Source organism: Haliaeetus leucocephalus, unplaced genomic scaffold (genome assembly GCF_000737465.1).
Source record: "Haliaeetus leucocephalus isolate CR32 unplaced genomic scaffold, Haliaeetus_leucocephalus-4.0 Scaffold0, whole genome shotgun sequence".
Classification (NCBI taxonomy): domain Eukaryota; kingdom Metazoa; phylum Chordata; class Aves; order Accipitriformes; family Accipitridae; genus Haliaeetus; species Haliaeetus leucocephalus.
In genome coordinates, this window is record NW_010972436.1 from 6,840,668 (window position 1) to 6,855,657 (window position 14,990).

The following is a 14,990-nucleotide window of genomic DNA, read 5'->3' on the forward strand; positions in this document are numbered from 1 at the left end:
TGGCATCTGTTACTTTAAACTCCTTTGGGTTTTAAAATTTGCAGAGCATGTCAGTTCCTCCACCCTGGAACTTTTTTAAAACACCCATGCAGAGGAATGTCACAGCATGATCTTCTGCCATCAGTACAATAATCAGAGATACAATACAGCAGAGGACCTTCTCCTCCAAATCTGTCACTTGTAATAAATTATGGTGTAGCCAGGAGCTGACTGAGACCAAACAGACAGAGAAATCAAAATTAAGAGTATGTAGAATCAGATATGACCTATATAGATGTGACGGGTAAGGCCGAGGAGAGCAGTATGATTTCTTAGAGGGGGAAGATATGCAGAGAGGAGGGACAAGGACAGAGCCAAATGGCACTCTACAGTGAAAGGGACAAACAAGAGCATAAAACCTTGAGCACTCTTATTAAAAAGGAGCAGTTTGAGGTGGTATTCAAGCACACAACACACCAGTTTCTTGTTGAAGGTGCTCAGAAAGTAAAGACCAACGTATAGCACTAAAACCCAGCCACAGTGAAATCAGATCAGACATGAGGTCAGCATTGCAAGATCTGAAGGGGAAGTGCCACACAGCAATCAGAGACTGTCTTTGAAGAGAATATCCAAGACAGAAGCTTTTGCACAATTGAGTAAGAAAAAGAAATGCTTATGTTTATAATTCTTCAAATAAATGCCCTTTTTACAATAAGCTCCTCTTTTCTGCACCTATGGAGAAAGGCTATTCCATCATACAAACGTCACGTATTGCTACATCAAGCCCCTATATCTAGGCAATACAAACCTCCCTAAAGCAGAGAAACCCAATGCAGATAGAGAAACTAACATTTAAAGACAGATAAACTGCTATCCCATCATTTCATAACCTTGCACTAAATTTACTTCCTCTAACAGCATCCACTTCCATCAATCCCAAGCTGTCAGCAAGAACTAATGAACAGTAAACTACCCGCTGGCTCCTACTCAGTATTGCTGGATAGTAGCTCTGAAGCAGTCCTGAGCATGTCAGCCTTTGGCAAGTAAGGGTGGTCACATTCTTCTCTTACCCGTTTAGAGCAAGCAGCCACAGCCATTAAGACACAGATGGGTACCTTTCATGTATGCTCTTCTATTTTGTTTACTTCTTCCAACTACTTGTGTTTTCATATGAACTTTTTTCCTCTGTTTCTACCTTATTTGCCTTTTCCTACTGCACAGCTTACAGCATTAGAAGGGGTCACAAAGCAGAACTTCTGCTGTTTAGCTTCCTGGCAACAGAAAAAGGAAAAAAATGCAACAACTTGACAGGTTACAGCCCAGCAGAACCCCAACCACAAGCTGAGGCCCTCATGCACTACTGCTATTTACAGATATATAATAGCAAAGCAAGAAATTACAGTGGTGGTACACAGTGCAAGCCCAGCATCTGCCTCCTGCAAGCACCAAGAGCAAAACAATGAGACATTTGTTCCAAGCTCACACAGCAAGGCAAAAACAACTGCACAGCAGCCACTGTTCTTCTGAATGGAAGCCAATAAGATGATTTTGTTTCTTCATTTCCCCCAATGAGTTCAAAAAATGTTTGTAAGAATCATCCTTTTATTTTAATTATTGCACAGATCCATACAACCTGGATACAGAGTTCCTCAAAAAGAAGCAGCAGTGGGGCTGGGATAAGTGTGAGGAAGAGGAGAGCCTGCTCACTGCTGTATGTTCTGCCACATGAGCTCACACCAAAGAAGCTGGAGTCTAGGATCCTCAGCTGGCAGAAAGCCAACACGACAGACCTTTCTAAGTCTGGCTGCAATGTGTCAAAAAGAATAAAAAGGACTGACCAAAACCACAACTGTTAGCAGCCATGAGATACTGCCATGGCCGCCAAGCTAACCATGCTTCCCTCAAGTAGGAAAAACATGCAGAAACACACTGTTCTAGCTACAGCCCCATCTATGCACATCCCTGTGTGCTAGTAAAGGCCAGCAAAATGCCTTATACCACCTACACATTCAGCACCTCTCACTACAGGAACCACCGAGCAACCAAATCCTTCTCAATCTCTTCTGATAGGGATTAAGAATCTGGGAGAAGAAAAAGACACATGGAGGAAAGTATTCCAGAAGCTGAAACACAGCTGTATTTCAAGCAACTGGAAGGACAGGTTGAAACATTGCCAAGTTGTCAGGGACAACTAACTCATGAGTAAACATCCAGGTAATACAACTTTTATAATGCACAGTTGGAAATGTCAGAGGCAAGTTCAAGTGAATGTGACAAAGCATAAAATGTCTCCAGAATCACCACGAGGATGGACAGCCTCCAGAAACAAGAATCGGGAAACAACTAAGTAAGTCTTAGCACAACTCCCTGATGAACTATTCATCCCCTTCATACTCTGGCCTGAGTATGCTCCTTGCTCTAAGAGAACTGTGGGAGCACGCTGAGGACAGATGTTCACCTCCTCTGAAAGTCAAGGTGGTCATGACTGTGTGAAGAAGTTAGCGGCCACTCCACCAAGGCCAATTTCTATACCACAGCTGCTGGCAACAGAAGTCCTCTTGTCAAAAATGGCAAGTGTGGCAGAAGGTTCAGCCACCAGACATATTCAGAAGAGAAGGATCAGAATGTTTACAAACCGTACAAAAAGATAAATGTAGAAGACACATTACATTAAATATTCATGATTTTGTTTGATACTTTATATTTCTGATACACGACAACATATCAGTTCCCAACAGGTATACTAAGAGTATAGGAGTAGTTAGAAACTAAGAACCTACTCTTGGTACCAAAGAAAAGAACCTACTATTATTGATTTTCACTAACATAACTTGCAGAGTAAGAAATTATTCTGTCACTTTTACCTGTATTAAAAATATCCATGAAGTTCCCATTCTCTTGTTACAAGGTATTGTGACTTTAATTGAATGTCTTACCTTACATCAGGGTAATATCATCTTGGACGTATGGTATTATTTTGTTTTCTTTGGTCCCAAAGCATCAATACAGAATCACATAGGCTCTAGCACAAAGCACCACTGAGTTGGGAAAAAGAAATAGAAATATATGGAATTCACCAGTTCTGGGTATATACATCTGATTCAACATCTATTCATATTTTAGGGTGTCTTAACTACCTCTGGAACCCTACTTATCTTAATACAGATAAAAAGATATGAAGTAGGTCAGCTCTCCATTTTAATGCTAAGAATATTTGTGGTTTTAGAAAGGATAATTTTTAATGGCATTGAAGGCACTATCATAGCTCAAGACAATTCAGCCTTTAGTCTATTAGCATGAGAGAAAAAATTTCTAAGCGGTACAGGTTTATGTAAGATTTAAAAGTCTAATATTAAAATCCACGTTTCCTGAGAAAGTTGGAAATTCGTAAGAACACCTGATAATAGTATGCAAATACCATGAAAACTGCAGGAAAAAAAGACCAGAAGCCTGTGACGCTCAATTAGAGGCCTCAACAGATTGTTTAAAAATCTTAAACAAGGAAGTACACTTACTCATTCACTCAATTAATTCACATGCCTTCTATCTGCTAGCAAGGGTTTACTTCAAATCTATTGCCACAAACCAGAAAGAACAAACACATCTGTATACGTTTGCAAGCCAAAGCTGCTTTGAACAAAGCAAGTGAGCAGAAAAGAAGACACAACTTCTGGTGTTATTGAAATAGCCACAGCAATCCAAGGACAAAATTGAAGCCAAGTATCCTGGATAACACATTAATTTCATAGAATAATGACCATTTACAAAGGAAAATCACTGTAAGTTGTTCAAAGTACAGAATACAATGCCACGAACACGTAACTGAAAATGGTGGAAAATGCATTACAGTTTTACTACTGTGAGGTAAGCTTTGATTCATACCATATGGCCTTACAAGACAAGCATGTGTGCACGTCTGCACACGTGTGCACAAAAGCTGAGGTCTCCAACCCGCAATTGTATCCATCCCAGTCTTCTAGCAGAAGTAAGAAGACAGGAAGATTCCAGTAAACACTAAAATCATAGTTTTTCAGAGTCATACAGGAAAGCTAATCATACTAACTCACTATTTTTGTCTCAGAAACCTGGTAATTAACACAAACTGAGATAAATTAAGGTGTGAAGAAAATACCTACCATCAAAATAATACCTAGTTTTGTTTGTATTTGCCCTCTTCTTTATAAGGCTTAAAAAAAACCCCTGCTAAAACCCAACAAAACTCATCACACTAGCATCTGAATAATTCACATCAAGGAAAGATCAATGGACATATTATTAAGTTATTTTCTTCTCCCCTATTCTGTTTAACATGGTATAAAACATACAATATTTTTATTTCCCCCTCAGGCAAAAAGGTTCAGTGAATGCAATACATGGCTACCTCATAAAATCATGGGTCATCAGTCTGGGTTTAAAATTTAAAAAAAGCTAAACAAAACATTATACTAGGAGCACAGAGAATATTATTTACAAGTTCAATTAGTTACCAGCGAACTTCTCCAAAATCAACATTCACCTGTGTTGCCTTGCTCTTTGAATTAAAATAATTGCCTCTTATGGTATTTTCTGCATTGTAACTACAGACAAGTACTGACTTTTTAACAGCACGTTGGCTCTGAGGTGTTTTATCCTGCTGCTGCTTAAGAACATGAAATGAGATTCTGATGTTACTAGCAACATGAAGCTTGCAAGTATGTTTGAAATACAGATTTGTTTACATGACTACTTTTGAAAATGTACGTTGTCTTCTGGCAGACTGAAATAAAGTTAAAAATTAAGCTCAACTCAATAAGGAAGGGAAGGTGAGGGAAAGAACAAAAGGAAAAGGAAGAAGCTTCTTAGTACTGGTGGCTGGAACCCATTCAAACTTCATTTCCTATATAGGAACTTTAACATGCCATCCGATCATCTTTATGTTTTTTCTTTCCCCCCATTTTTTTTTCCTCTCCGTACTTTCATTACACATATATAAATTCAGAAACCAACCTTGCCATCCATTTTGGGGACGAGTGGCTGTGCATCTACTCACAAAAAAATATCCTCAAATCTGAACATCAGTGTAGCAGGTGGGGGCTGTCTGCCTTCCCAGGAGGCTGAAAGCAAGCCCAGACTGCTGACACACCACTGTGCTGCCCACTGCCAGGCAGCTCTCTGCCTTTACCCTTTACACTCATGCAAGCGTGACAAAGAAAAGCATGAAATGGCAAGAAAAGGGTGACTAAATCTGAAAATTATTTCACAAGGGTCCAAGAAGAAACCGCCATGACTGAGTATCAGTAAATTTGTTAAAAGCCCCCTAATCATTAAAGTAAAAATGGCATGAATTAAGACCAGACTCTTGTGTGGCCTTGGTTTCCTTCCCAGCCCTGGCCTAGACAGTGTGCCGTCCTGATCACTGCACTTTCTCTTTACTCCTGGCTTTACCTTCTGCGCTATTCCTTTTGGCAAACGTATGCATTTCCTTCAAAGCCTTTGGACTGTTGAAAGCTCTTCTGAATTTTAACAAGATTTGGAGTAATGAAGGCTGCACTTTACTATCTCCGCAAAGACACACCAGAATGTAAGCAATGATCAGTCCTGCAACCCGATACTGTCAGATACTATTTGTTCATAGCCAGCCCCCAGATGCACCATAGCTCTTTCATGATGGACTATTTAGAGTATATCCTTACTAGCCATTAATCTGTACAGTAGTAGACAGAATGGCATGAAGTAGCAGCGAGGCAAAGAAATTTCTGCCCCACGTCAGCATCATGGTCAGGAAACACTGCTGTGCATTTGCTCTTCCTCCAATTCAATATATACCTTCTTGGAAATGCTAAAATCACCACAGATTTGTAAGGCACAGGCTTGCAGATTAAATACCTGGACTGAAGAAACACCTGAGAGAGTTTGGCCATAAGAATTTGAGCTCTAATATTTCCTACCATGCAATTAGGCTAGGGGTAAGGGAAGATATTTGATCATTCTGAGTGCCTGATGCAAGACTTAATACTTGAATGCATCAGAAATTAAAAAGCATCTTTGTTTATGTGCAATCATCCGTGGTAAACAAAGATGCTCTACTGCTCTGAAGAAATCTACATGTCTATCATTTATAAGAGTTTGGTCCTGAGAGCTTAAATACACTCTTTTTTTGATTTTTCTTCACCACAGAAGAATTTATGAAAGTATGGAGTATTCACTCAAAAGCATGCATTAACTTGCACATGTGAATAAACATTACCTTTCTACAACACCATCACAGAAACTGCTTTACTGTCTGTTACCTAGTCCCTCACCCCTCAAAACCCAAGGGTTTTTCTGCACAGAAAGTTAGCTTGTGACATGACACTGCTTCGATCCCCTTTCTAATGGCAACATCTGCTGAGAGGGCTCACTCAGATATTTCAGCAGCAATAGTAAACCATGCTTTTTAAAAAAAAAAAAAAGGGGGGGGGGAGAACATTACTGAAAGACTAACTACATACTCACAGGTAAAATTACTAAATAAAACAAGATCTACAGCAAGATTTTGAACATAGATAAAGAGTGCCAAGTAGTTTTCGCTGAGGTAAAGTTTCACAGAGCAGATAACTACTCATATCTGATATAAAGGAAGTCCATATCTAATCAAATGTCTGGAAAAACTAATAGTTTTCAACAAGAATTTTAGTACATCGGGTTCTCTTCCTTCAGCAACTGATTTTTAAAGTGTTTTTACTAGTTTAATATTCCAAAGCCTGCTGCAGTCATAACTCAATAGCTTGCAGCAATAAGTAAACTTGAAATTCATCTCATTAGAAGCTCTTGCTCCTACTGCTTCAGACCGCTTGAAGAAAGTGTATTTTTAATTTTCACGTAAACTGCTAACAACAATATTTACATCAAGTAAGTTTAATGCCATAGTTCCCTCTAAAAAGTTTTAGCTAGCAGTATATTAAAGAAGGAAATAACTATCCTGTAAGAACAAAGGAAATTTTAACTTTTGAAGAAAAGGAGCTTCCTCGTATTAAATTTTTACTAGTAGGTAAAAAAGTAACAGTCCCCACACACAGGCACTCTGCAAAACAAAGAAAATACAGCTCTCATTTCAAACATCTGTGTTCCTGGCTCCTGTAAATCATACATCATGAACCTAGAGACTGGCTCAAACTTAAGTTATTTGCCAGGACCTCAACTACAGCACACATGCTGAAATAAGCTGAGTTGCAAGAATGCTCTGGGTACTAGCAGTAAAGCTAAAAGAGCAAGTATATTGCTGTGCTTCACTGTGTCTGTCAACATTATTACCACAAGTAGCTCCTTAAACTACTGTAATATTTGTCCAGGTCAGCATGCTACTCAGTGGGTTTCAGAACTTGCCAGAAGCACAATTCAGAGGGAAGCAGAGAGCAACTGTTGCTCCCATCTTGAGCTGATGCCACCCATTCTGCAAACACAATGCAGCGCCTGGACAAGTTTATCACCCTGCTGCCCAGCAGCGTGTTCCCACCCTTGTCTGCCTCACCCCCTGCAGACCATCAGTCCTATCTCCAGAGCTCCTGGACCTATTTATTTCCCTAGCAATGCTTGCCGAACTCAAAGAGAAACAAGAAATGGCCATGAACACGCCCTAGCAGACTTACCTGCTGGTCTGCAGCGAGAGCACTCCAAGCCTTTAAATACATGAGGGCTAACACAGGGGACAGGAGGAAGGGTACGATAAGTAGTGAAAACTTCTTAACTCTCAGCAGACACCGTAATCTAGAAGACATCAGTGCAGAAGGGCAGTAACTAAGGAAAGCAAGGCAATTATCTGGAAGAAAGTGGGAATTGCTCTGGCTGACAGACAGTTCAGAGAGGAATGACCAGACACTATCAGGCATCATGCACTAATCATGCCAAATCGTACATTCACAGCTAGCTGACAAAAGTTACTCTACCAGAATGCTACGCTAAGCGCCCAGTACTGCCCTCCACATTTCTTTGGCGTTTAAACGGGCCAAAGTGCATCATTTCCTCTCAAGCCATTTGGGACATCCAGAGAGCAGAGAAAAGATGACTCGGGTACTAATCCACCCATTACCCTACAAGTGGGAGAAACTCATATGAACTACATCTCACAGTTCGCTTGAGCTGAAACTGTGGATGAAGCTCTGTTTAAACTCCCATGCAGGGTACAAACTGGAATATCTGAGGCAGGGACATAAACCTGTCCGGATGGAGACAGTCGCAGCTGAAAGCGTCTCAAATCATCTGCCAGTATTCACTGCTCTAATGCAGTTTTTTCATCTACTGTAGGCAAATTAGTTTTCAATAAATTCTTTATGCTTTTTCTTTGAGCAATGAGGTGGTATCACATTTTCAGACAATAGCTGTGTCCTTTGAGCAGTAACTTTTAAAACTGTTAACTTGCTAAATATTGTACCCTACATCTCATGTTACAGTTCTACAAACAATTTAATCCCGCATCAACTGACACCATTGCCATGAAGTCCTTGTTTCCCCTTATCAGCTCCCCTCAGCCCTTTCCTTTGCACCAGCAACAGCATTTCTGTAATTCCCGACGAATCTAACTGGGAAAGTGATCCAGGTGAAGACTGAACTGGTGCATACAGGAGTTTTCAGTTGCATAACTTCCCCAGTCTGGTTTACCACATTGCTACACAAATGCCAGTAAGAGAAAACAGACAAAGGTGAGAGTAACAATGCAGCTTATTCCAGAATAAATCAACTCCTGGGAATACAAAGCTAATTAAAAACATGGCAAAAACACCTAGACAAGCCCAAACAACTCTGCAAGCCTCCATACTTGTTTCTGAACCTTTCTTTTTGTTTATTTACTCTTGGGAGTGAAACACTTAGGCTCATAAGCATACTGCTACAAAGACAAATGGTTTAGAAATGTAAATAGACAATAACTCTTGTTTGAGTCTTGAGAAATGCAAGATAACCCAGCCAGGTAATCCAAGAGTGTGTGTTCCTTCACATCGCTTATTACATGGTACATGTTCAGTAGCTCTAAGGCTGAGCCAGAGGGCAATACCATGCTGACGAAACTTCCAGCTACAGTATCTGAGGGAGGATTCATCTGACTAAATGGGAGTACAACAGCATTGTCTAGGCTGCCATGCTATTCAGTGGAGATCCACACAGCACGATTCATCTGACCAAATGTGCTTACTCCTGGTGACAGGAATGACACTTGGCTCCATTAGCTGAAAAGATTAGATCTTCATCTCTGTAAAAGGACCATGGATGACTAGCTAAGATGTAGATACTTGCAGACTGCAGACACCTGAGTCAGGTGAGATGCCTCCTACCCTGGATGACAGTTGCATATCCCTTGCATGAGAAGTCTTACATTCACATATCAAGTACAGACTGAGAGATGAGATGTTTGGATCTTAACCTTTCACTTTGCACAACTGTTCACAGTATGGTGGAGAGCAAGAAGGCTGGACAAACTGCTGATACATTGATTTCCTCCCAGCAGCAGTCCAAATACAGCTTTTACCTTAATTTGTTGTTGCTTTATTATCAAGCAAGTCTCACAACTTATTTGAAAAATACTTGTTGCTGTATTAGTATACACCCTTGCTTATAAAAGATGAAAGACACCATTTTTTCAGTAACGACAATCACAAAGGTGGGATAAAACAAGAGGGAGCTCCCACACTGCTATCACCTCTGTTAATTACTGCACAAAGAAGAAAGGTCTCTGTTTAACAAAGCAGGACTACCTTATGCCTCTGCCTCTTATTTATCTCAAAGTAATACTGACTGTCAAGGTAAGCTCCCCTTTACTGTTAAACATTGCTATTGTATTACTCACACCTACCACACAGCACAGTAGTTCTCGGCACTTCTGCAGCTAGAACTTAAGAAAACTGGAAGCATTTTGCACCTTATTGGATTCAGCTCCTTTGTCGTCACCAAGCCAAAAGCATGCTGCTCCTTCCTTCCCCTTGGCTTGCCCCCCACGCTCCATTGCCTCCCTGCTAACTGCAGTTGCCGCTGTGTATCCTCAAAGCCTGGCTCCCACAAGGCAGAGAAGCTGAGGGTGGCCCCTACAAGGGTCACCACAAGTCCAGCAAGGCTTATGTGGGGTCCTCTCTACTGTCATGTGCTCTTGCCTCCCCACCTGAAAAACAACCATTACAGCAGCATAGCAGAGTTTTCCATGGTGCAGGTTCCTACTCACAGTGACAGGGAGGCTTCACCTCCTGGTGTGCAAGGTGTACAGATAATGGATAAAGACAGCATTTCACTCCCTAGTATGCCTCCACAGTACGGCACAAGCAGTGACAGCTCACAGAACCGCAAAAGCTAAGAGGAGGAACAATTAAAATGTAGGTTCGGTGTTGGATTTCCAGGGACTTTTGTACCCTGCCTGCAGAGACTGCTTCTATTCAAAACATGCTTTATATCCACAGCAGTTCTGTTTAAATACACCCAATCCCCCAAGTAGCTAGTGAGGGAGCCAAATTTACAGGCTCTACTGTGCATAAATGAATTTTTCCTTCAGATCGTCTCAAGATCTGTTGCTCTTCAAGCTAGCAAAAACATGACATGGGTACATCTGAACCAGAAAATTGGCATTCTACATGAAATGGAAATGTAGCTCTATGTTGAAATATACTTAAATACTACTTTTCAAGGGCTCAGACTTGCCATTACGTCAAACATGATTCTGTCTTAATATTTTGAAGTGAAAGATTCAATGCACTTATTAAAAGCAACAAGAAAATACAGTATGTTCACATTCTTATGACTCTGTATTAACATATACGTATCTTTCCACTTTCCAATCAAACTAAAGGTGGTGTTTGCAAAAAGGATGTGTATAGTGCTTATTACCCTTGCGCAACAAGCCAGATATTACATTAACTGAAAACTTAATGTAAACCAGCTTACAGGAAAATGCTTCTGGAATTTCTGAAGTTAAAACAAAAGCAGCACTCAGTTCTCTTTGGTATTTCCCAAAACAAAATGTTTTAGTGTATATTAATAATACTAAATATAATACACACTAATAAAGTCATTTGTTCTAGTAAATACAACCCTTTATACAGGCTTCTTGCCTCCCTTATTTGTGCTCCCTGACAGGTAAGTAGTAAAACCACTGAGACCTGTGGGAGAGGCAGAACACTGACAGTGCAGAACTGATATATACTGGAGTAAAGGGAAATTAATCCTCAAACAAATGCATCTTGCACAAGGTAATCAGGGTATAAGGTAACAGAAATACTGAAAGTGCACACTTTGATTTCAAGTTGCAGGTATTTTGGAGAGATTATTTAGTTTGTCTTTGGCTGACTGGAAAAAATAACACTCTCCTTAAATTATAAGCTCAAGGTACATGACACAATTGTATTGATCAACTGTACTAAAGTAATTTGAGATAGGTGGAAAAGAAGCATCATTCCCAACCATATTGCTAACAGCCAAACTTCAAGCAGGGTTGTTAAGAAATGCCATTAAAGCTGCCACCAAGCTGCCAGGTACTGTACATACCTATACTGACACAACCTATGCATTGAGTTTCCTTGCCATGCATTTTCCTCTCAGTTTTCTTCATGCACCAAGACTCTGGCTAGTCATTGCCCACAGAAGACAAGAGTAAAAAACTAAGTTGAAGTTTGTACTAACAGGAGGCAGAGTGACATTTCTGCTCCTCCATGCACCAAAACCATTGGAGATTTCTTAAGTTTTCCAACAAACCTGAAAGCACAATCCTTCTTCCTCCCCAGCACACAAATACATATACCCAGGCTTCTGTTACATTAACAAACATATGGTAAAATTGCATTTCATTGCCACCAGAAACCTCTCCTGTAGAGAGGGGACTGCTACTTGAAACCATTCACTTGGCCAGAAGTTGGCACAGAAAGCAGCCGTCCCTAAAAATTTCATGAACTAGATTCTAGTCACAAGCAGTAAGAGGTATCAGTGTGAGGTTTAAAGAAAAAAAAGACAAAACAGAGGGGGGAGAAGGTTGCTTTAACCTTTGTGTTGGGTAACACATGGCAATTAACACTGTCTCAAGACACATTATTTTATTATTCATAACTTCTTTGTTTTGAACGACTAATGAAATATGAAGACCAATGAAGACATGAATTAAACCCACTGCAGCAGACAAAAGTCATACTGGACTTCCACGCTACAACACAATATTCTAGGATTTCTCTTAAAAGAGCCTCCCCAGCATCTATGAACGAATCATTCTCATCTACTGCGAAGCTAAGTTTATAGGCGACAAAGAAATTTAACCCCTTCTCAAATTACACTGATCTTGCTTACATTCTCCCTGGGTTAGTGTTACCTCTTCATATAACTCTTAAGTTCCTATTTGCCAAGGCTCCCTAAGTTTAAAAGGGATATGCTCATATGAGGAAAACTCACTGCATATTTTGTCTGTACTCAGACAAATCACCAGTCCCCAATAGGAATGCAGCTTAAGGGTTGGTTTGTTTTTGTGTTTAAATTAAAATTTCTACACATTCATTTCAGCATTCAAACCAATTAAAGTTCTGGAATACCTGACAGAACAACTAAAAACCAAACAAACAAAACCACCAAAAAACCTTCAAACCCATCATTTAAGTCCTCATCTGAAACACTTGTCAGGTTTTAAGTGTTTGAGAGAAGTTAAAGAGGTAAAGCCTTACCAATCCTAAAGTGTACCTTCATGGACTTCTAACAACCTCACTGCTGGGGCTCTAAGCATCAACACTGACAAAAATGAACAACCCATCTGTGTGGATTTTACCATATTAAAGTAAATAAGTTACCGAAACTTAGAGGGTACCTCTGTGACCTTCAGAGGCCACAACAGATCTGCATAATGGATCAAATAAGGTAACAGCCTGCCAAAGTCATCCAATTTTCTAAATAGAGTGCTGAATGCAGAGCTTAATTACCAGTACTTCCCATATTCACAAATTATGTAATCAGTCTGGCCGAACAGAATTTGAAGCTGGGACTGTCTGAACATACAGCTGGGAGCAGTGAAAGAGAGAAATGCTCGATGCAAAGCATTGCTCCTCATCCCTTCCTTAACCAGAACACTGACTACAAAACCCACCTTCAAATAGCTCCAAACCCAAGACCTATTTATTTGGTCTGTTAACCCAAATCTTAACTGCATCTCCTCTAATGTGTACCACCATGAGGAGGACTCTCCACCCTAGTCTCTTGTAACCTGTCCAATAGTAAATACTGCAGCTGAAGCAATTAATCCCTGATAGCATCCTCCAGCTTTCTCACCACCACCTTATTCCAATCCCTTGATTTTTCACTAGTATCTTCCCAGCCACAAGGGCAAAGTCAGTCATCTGCAAACATCCCTGAAATTTTGCAATGGCCCTTCACCTGTAGCTACAACTATCACCACAGTGCTAAAAGGGCAGGAGGGGAAAACAGTTGGTTTAGGTTTTACAACCTTTTAGCACTTACTGTGCTCAGTATACAAACAAGGAACGTGCTTGGTACGAAAACTCTTTTCCCCAGAAGATGTTCACACCTGATGATTAGGAACTTAGTCAAAGTTACAAGCTGGCATCACATAAACTTTCAAAAAAAGACTCATGGTAAGTAGCTGGTAACTAGAGAGCAGAATACACTTCAATATGAGATTAGCTCTACATATCCACTTACCAATGTACATGTCCAAAGAGTAAAGATTGGGCTCGTAATTAGACTTTGGAAAATGATGCTATCTATGAAAACTCAGATGTTCTTACTCGGAAGATAAAATTAAACCATTCTATTTAGATAGAAATATTCCTTCCTCACTGACATAGCTGCTATTACTTAAATAATCAGCTATCAGGCTTTATGTGGATGTAACAGCTATAGAGACAAGTATTTCCACATACCATGATTTGAGCTTCACAATAGAAGATGAGATCGACAGGGCAGTTGAAAGGCACTAATTTTGCCAATACCTCACCACTTTGATCACATATATGAAATAGAGTTTCCTTATGATACAGAAATTACAATAGATTCTGATATTACCTTGGTATCTGAAGCGCTAGCTTCAAGGGATGAAGACAGTTCTATTTTTCTGGTGCGCTTATCAATAAACTCAGTATAGTCTGAGTTTACTGGCCTTTGAGTTATAGTTTAATACTTCTTATTCCAGAACTGTTATTGTTTTGTCCTTAAAAAATAGGCAGAATCTGACATTACATTTGACGTCAGATGGCCTAGTGTGGTAGGTTTTGCTACAAGATACCAATACCTTTTGAATACTCTGTACGAGAGCACAGGCCCGCCTAGATCTTACTTAGTATGCTGCAAATACAACCACGAAAGAAAGAGTTCAAAAAGGTTACTTTTAACGTTTTCCTTCCTGTGGGAAGCATCGTTTACCGATTCTTACCAACACGCGAGACGGGAAAGCTTAGAGGAAACGGGACATAAGTATACTCTTCGTGTGGTGTTCTTCCACCCCACTGCAGCAGGAAGGACACTGCCAACCCATGGCCACGAAGGCTAAGCCGGCGTGCAATCTCTCATCCCAGATGACACATTTAGCCACTTGACAACGCATGCCATGCTGCGAGGCTAACACTGACCATCGGGGAGGACCCATTTCCTCCCGGCACGTTTCGTACCCTTAGGTAGACAAGTTTTCCGCTTCCTAGCGCGGCCGTGGTCCCGGCAGGGGCGACGCTGGCGCAGGATCCCTGTCGGAGCCTGGCAGGAGGAGGCCGACGGAGGGGCTGCCCTCCTGCCACCACACGCAAGGCCGAGGGCAAGCGGGGCACGGGGGAGCGTCTCCCCCCGGGCCGAGTTTCCACAGGGGGCGAGGGCTGGAGGGCAGGTGCGCCTCGCCACCGAGGGGACGCCTCACCACGGCACCTGTGAGGTCCAGGGCAGAGCAGCCCCCGGCCGGACCCTGGCCCGGCCCAGGAGCTGCCCCAGGTGCCGGGGGAGCCGCCGCGGCCTCCCGGGGGAGCTCGGGCACTGCCCCGCTGCCGCTTCTGCTCCCGCCCGGGCGAGGGCGACCCTCCTCGGCCGGTGAAGCGTCTCTCCCC